Source organism: Antrostomus carolinensis, unplaced genomic scaffold, assembly GCF_000700745.2.
Source record: "Antrostomus carolinensis isolate BGI_N321 unplaced genomic scaffold, ASM70074v2 scaffold17404, whole genome shotgun sequence".
NCBI classification, from domain to species: domain Eukaryota; kingdom Metazoa; phylum Chordata; class Aves; order Caprimulgiformes; family Caprimulgidae; genus Antrostomus; species Antrostomus carolinensis.
In genome coordinates this window covers 1-5,611 of record NW_010311582.1, presented here as the reverse complement: position 1 = coordinate 5,611, position 5,611 = coordinate 1, and the positions used below count along the sequence as shown (strand labels likewise).

Below are 5,611 nucleotides of genomic sequence, written 5' to 3'. Positions count from 1 at the left end.
CTCCAGCACCTCCATGTCCTTCTTGGAGTGAGGGGCCCAAAACTGAACCCAGCACTCAAGGTGTGGCCTCACCAAGGCTGAGTACAGGGGAAGGATGACTTCCCTGGTCCTGCTGGCCACACTGTTCCTGATACAAGCCAGGATGCCATTGGCCTTTTTGGCCACCTGGACACTCTGCTGAATCATGTTCAGCTGCAGTCAACTAACACCCCCAGATCCCTCTCTGCTGAGCAGCTCTCCAGCCACTCCTCCCCAAGCCTGGAGCATTGCATGGGATTGTTGTGACCCAGGTGCAGGACCCGGCACTTGGTCTTGTAGATCCTCATACAATTGACCTCGGCCCATTGATCCAGCCTGTCCGGATCCCTCTGCAGACCTTCCCCACCCTCAATTAGATGAGGGTAGGAAAGCTGTCTTTGCTCTGGGGATGACTGTGTTTTATTTGTTCATTGAATTAAGATCTCAAACTTGGGAATTTGCTGGTGGCGTTCACTGCCACGTGATCGCTGCCTCATGCTGAGGATTTTGCTACCTGTGTGTCAAAAATGCACAAAGAGGTTCTGACAAGTTACATCTGGTTTTCTGTATTTTTATTGGAAGCGATCAGCTTTTCTAAGCTTTCTAAGCTGTCTTTGTAATTAATTAGGTGTAGAAGTTTGTTACTTAGTTCCTTTTTTAAAAAAAAAAAAAAGTTTCACTTTCATTTTTCTGCTTGTTCCTTTTTTAGCTGATGACAAACATTTGAATTGTAGCAGTATACCATGGAAACTGTAAAATTTACCTTGAAGAGCTCATAAACATCTGTTAGAATCCTGCAAACCTAAATGCTTTGGTTTATTTTCAGGCTAACCTGTTTGGACATTGATTTTCCTGCTGGTTCTTTGGTCTAGAGAGTATAACCTTGCTTATATACTTTTTTTTGTGTGTGTGTGTGTGTTGCTGACGTGTAGAAAAGCATTTTTTTGTGGTACACTAGATACTTTTGCCTTGCAGAATAAAAAACAGGCTTCCTATTCAATAACTAAGTACAACATGTTGCGTTAAGATACCAGTCTGTAAAGGGGAGAGAAGGTTTGAGACATGAATAACACTAAACGAGTGCACTGTAGATCATTAAATGCATTAGTAGTATGATTTATAGAGGAGTTTGGGTACTGGTTATGGACCAGAGCTGCATAACAGTAGAAAATTTAATAAATACAGAGCAGGAAGGAGTCCTTCCCACAGCTGCAAAGTGGTGTTTTTAATATACAAGTGTTAAAGCTCTTGAGAAATCCCTAGCAAGCTTGGAAGGGACCGCGCTGTGTGTATAAAGCTAGAGCTCAAATTAGTTAGTCTTTTCCATGGTGTTCTTTTGCAGTAATTTTGTCTTTAAACATGAATTGCAAACTCCTAGTGAATGCTGTCCTAATGACTGGTTTTGGGTTTTTCTCCTCCCCAGGAAGAAGAATGCTAACACGAATATGAAGTGAACTGTTTCCTATGCTTGCCACAGCGCCCGGATGCTCATATCGGATGGTTAGAAACAAGGACTCACCTCTTGCCAAACTACTTCCTCAGACAAGATGAAGCCAAGGAGAAGCTTTCCGACATGCTGGAGTCGCAGTGACTGCTGCCCAATTTAAAATCGATGTCAGACTGTGCCCCAACTGCCTGGCGAGATGAAAGAAGTGGTGTTGTGGTCACCTGAGGAGGTGACAAATTGGCTAATGGAAAACGCTGTGCCGGAGTATTGTGAGCCGCTGAAGAGCTTCACTGGGCAGGATTTGATCAACCTCACAGAGGAGGATTTTAAGAAGACGCCTCTCTCCCGGGTGTCTTCTGACAGTGGGCAGCGGCTCTTGCACATGATTGAAACTTTAAAAATGGCTCACCACATTGAGGCTCACAAAAACGGGCACGTCAACGGGCACATCCGTGTCAGCGTGAGCAGCGCCGCGCGCGAGAATGGCTTTGGCAGTAAAATGAAGCTGAATGGGATGCCAAACGGGTATAAGAAGGAGATGATAAAGATCCCCATGCCAGAGCCAGAGCGCTCACAGTATCCTATGGAATGGGGCAAGACTTTCCTGGCTTTTATTTATGCACTTTTTTGTTTCGTCTTTACCACAGTGACTATCTCAGTCGTTCATGAACGAGTGCCTCCCAAGGAGGTGCAGCCTCCCCTACCAGATGCATTTTTTGATCACTTTGATCGGGTGCAATGGGCTTTTTCTATTTGTGAAATCAACGGCATGATCCTTGTAGGACTCTGGTTTGTTCAGTGGCTGCTCTTAAAATACAAGTAAGTAAAACCTTTTGAAAACCTACTCTTAGAATACAAGTAAGTAAAACTTTTTGAAAACCCAGTGTTAGGATGTACTTCTGACAGCTTTTGGAGGTCAGATACTGGTTTACATCCAAATAAAATGAAGCTTCTCGTGATCTTTCTGATTTTGCTTTCCCAAACTGAAATAGATATCATGCCATAGGCAAACTGCAGTTTATTTGTGCAAAAGGGAGAAGTTCCATCCAGCTGCTGCCTAAGAAACAGCCCTGGTCTTGTTTGTCTGATATAAACTCTTGTGCTGCCACCGCTGTGAATGAAGTGTTCACAGTCAAGTGGCTTTAAGCAATATGAGGTGGCACATCACCTTTCCTTTCAGAAACCAGGCATGAGCATGTCCTCACAGCTGCTCAGCCCAAAGATGGTCTCCTCCTCTGCTAATGCAACATCTCATTCTTTAACTGTTCACTGACTGTTTTTTGAGACTCCTATGTAGGAAACCGAGGAAGGAACGTAATTTGGGACCCACCATGTGAAATATAAGATCCTTTGGTTCACAGAACTTTGTAATGTCCCTAGAATTGCAGATTTCCCTTTTTAAAAGAAATAAAAACAGAGACCAATGGATCACTCACCTTTTATAATGGAGAAAAACATTAAACCTTAATTGTAAGGATGTGGTTCACCAGCTTCACAAGGTACAGGTGGCTTGAAAAGAGAGAATTGCTACGTTGGGGCCGGATACCCTTGTGCACCAGAGCTGTGGATTTCCTTAGGAATGTGACAAATGTTTAAGTAATCCACAAGACTGAGGTGATGGTTTTCATCTTTTCTGCTGCTTTATACTGTTTCCTGTATTTTATCAGGTGAAACTTTAAAACTGTTGTCAACTCTTGCAGACATGGCATTCCTTAAAGGAAAGTTTCTCACATAGTTAACTTATTGTTATTACAGGACCATAAAAAGATGGAATAGCTCTTTTTTTATTCTTTTTAAATATGCAGATGTGTACAGGAGGAAGGATTTACCCCAGTTTGGCCTCTTGTTTTGTTTATGGCTGTAAACTTCAGAATAACTCTTCTTTTGGTAGCTGCAGTGCTACAAACTGCACTCCACCTCCTCTCCCCGCTGCTCCAGCTGCTTATGGTGAACGTGGGGGACCAGTAACTTTCTTGGGGTCTCTGAGCAGAAATGTTCAAAACCAAGGGATGCACCTGGAGAAGGTGACAAGGGATTACTCTCGAGAATGACGTGTCAGGTTAATAGGGCAATATGAGGGATCAAACACGCAGGGATTGAGCTGAGCAGAGTCTTTAGATTAAGAACAGCAGAATCCATAAGGTCCTTGGAGATTTCAAAGCAATGAGACATGGGTTGACTTAATGAGAAAGTATGTCAGTATCTTTGATAGCTGTGAAGATTTCTTGTGTCCCCCTCTACTTGTCCCCATTTGCTTTGATGTGTTCATTTTTACTTGCTTGAGAAAGGCTCTTTCTGGTGTTAAGGGAAGATGTCAGGGAGTCACAGAGCTTTCCATTCCCAGTATCAGCCATGGAATAGCTGGGCAGTGCTGGTCAATGTGTGTACTGGTTACGTAATGCTTTGGAGACCAAAAGTCATCCTTTATGCCAATGAGCAGAGGTATCAAAGTCTGAGACACCTAAGCTGTCACTAAGCAGTAGAAAGGGAAGAAAGAGAGAGGTACTGATGCGAAGAGGAGCCTGGTGAGATGGCTTTATCTGGAGGACCTCATTCTTGTGGCTTTGCATGGTGAACCACTAAGTGCTATAAAAAGAGCTGAATCACTTTTGTGGCATGGGTTATCAGCTCCCTTTGAAACTTAATTCAAGAATAAAGAGAGGGATTTAAGCCACCTAGACCATTCTGAATTCTCTGACCTCTGATGGTGTCAGGGTTAGCCATTGCCACACTCTGAGATCTAAAGATAAGACGTGAAACCAGGTGATTGCTGGGCGGGATGAGACCTGGTTCCTTGCCTACTCAGATGATAAATGTACCATTCATGGATGTCTCCAAGTACAAGCTCAGGGTTACTGATGAACTAGTAGTGTTGTTACCTGTGAGCTGAATTGCAGCCAGTGGTTGGGTTGAACCTTTGATGAAGCAGGCAGCTTCATCGTTTCAGACTTTTTGAAACACTTTGCCAAGGAGTGAAATTCCTATTGCTTATCCTACCAGCTCCCATTATTTGCTGATAACCTGATTTCAACCAGGCTCATAATCTGAGCCTGCTGTTCTCCCAAGCAGTGGGATACTCATCACTCAGGTCTTTCTTGTTTAGTCCAGGAATTGCATGATGATGTTGAATAGGACCTACGTATCATCTTTGTTGGTCTGCAAAGTTGGGGCCAAAATGGAAGAGAGTGTTGTGTGTGTCTCCAGCTAACCACAGCACAGGGTTTCCTTTGACCCTTGTTACTGCTTCCTTGTCTGAAAATTAATTTTACCAACAGGTAGGGACTGGAGTTTCTGGCTGGCTTCAGGGCAAGGCACTAGATTTGGTGTGAGGACATTGGTGACAGCTTTCTCTGAACATCCATGCAGAATACTGCCTATGGCGTTGGGTTGGTTTCTCACCAGAAATCAGGAGCAGAGTGGGTGTGCAGATCTTGGCTGGTGACTCTGGCCTGCCCGAACCTTTTCCCACAGACACCGCAGAGAACTCGAAGAATCCAGGCCAGCTGCCGAGGCAGAATTAACTTCTCTGGGAAGCCTTCCCAGATGTTTTGGGGGAAGTACGGTGCTGGTTTTTGGCCATGCTTGACATCTGATTCAGCCTGCACACTCATGGGATTGAAAAAGCAGCATGCTCACTACCCACAAGGTCTGGAGAGTTGTAATAAAAGTTATCTTGGCCAGTAATAAGCTTAGAGGTTGTCCTTGCTAGCTGGCTTGTAATCACACACGCACACACACAAATCCTTTTGAGGAGGGAAAATATGAGGCTTTTAGATTTTTTTTTTAAATTACAGTACAGAGCACTTTGACACAGACTTTCCCAAGGTAAAATATGCTAAATCCAGCTAAACCAAGTAGGTGTGTGGATAATTTTAATTACAAATTTAAAAAAAAAGTTCAGTGTATGATAAAACATTGCTGCTGCTTCAGTCTCTTGAAATACAGTACTGCTCAGTCTTTAATCCCGAACCTCCCTGTTTGTCTTTATACCAGGTGATAAAGAAAAGCAAGTGCATGTCTGGTTGTAAAAGCCAGGCACAAGTGTGAGATCTTTATTGCATCACCCTTCTGGTGTGATTGCATCTTCCTTCTGCCATTCAGCAAGACCTGGCCACCCTGGAGAGCTGGGCAGAAAGGAACCTGATG

At 43.8% G+C, this 5,611-nt stretch overlaps 1 pseudogene across 1 annotated transcript; it reads left to right on the top strand.

The window, feature by feature from the left end:
- The first annotated feature begins 1,531 nt into the window (after nt 1-1,531).
- LOC104524033 (phosphatidylcholine:ceramide cholinephosphotransferase 1 pseudogene) lies at nt 1,532-2,288 on the top strand (annotated as a pseudogene). Its single transcript, XR_728006.1, has one exon. The product of XR_728006.1 is annotated as a phosphatidylcholine:ceramide cholinephosphotransferase 1 pseudogene (transcript).
- The last annotated feature ends 3,323 nt before the right edge of the window (nt 2,289-5,611 follow it).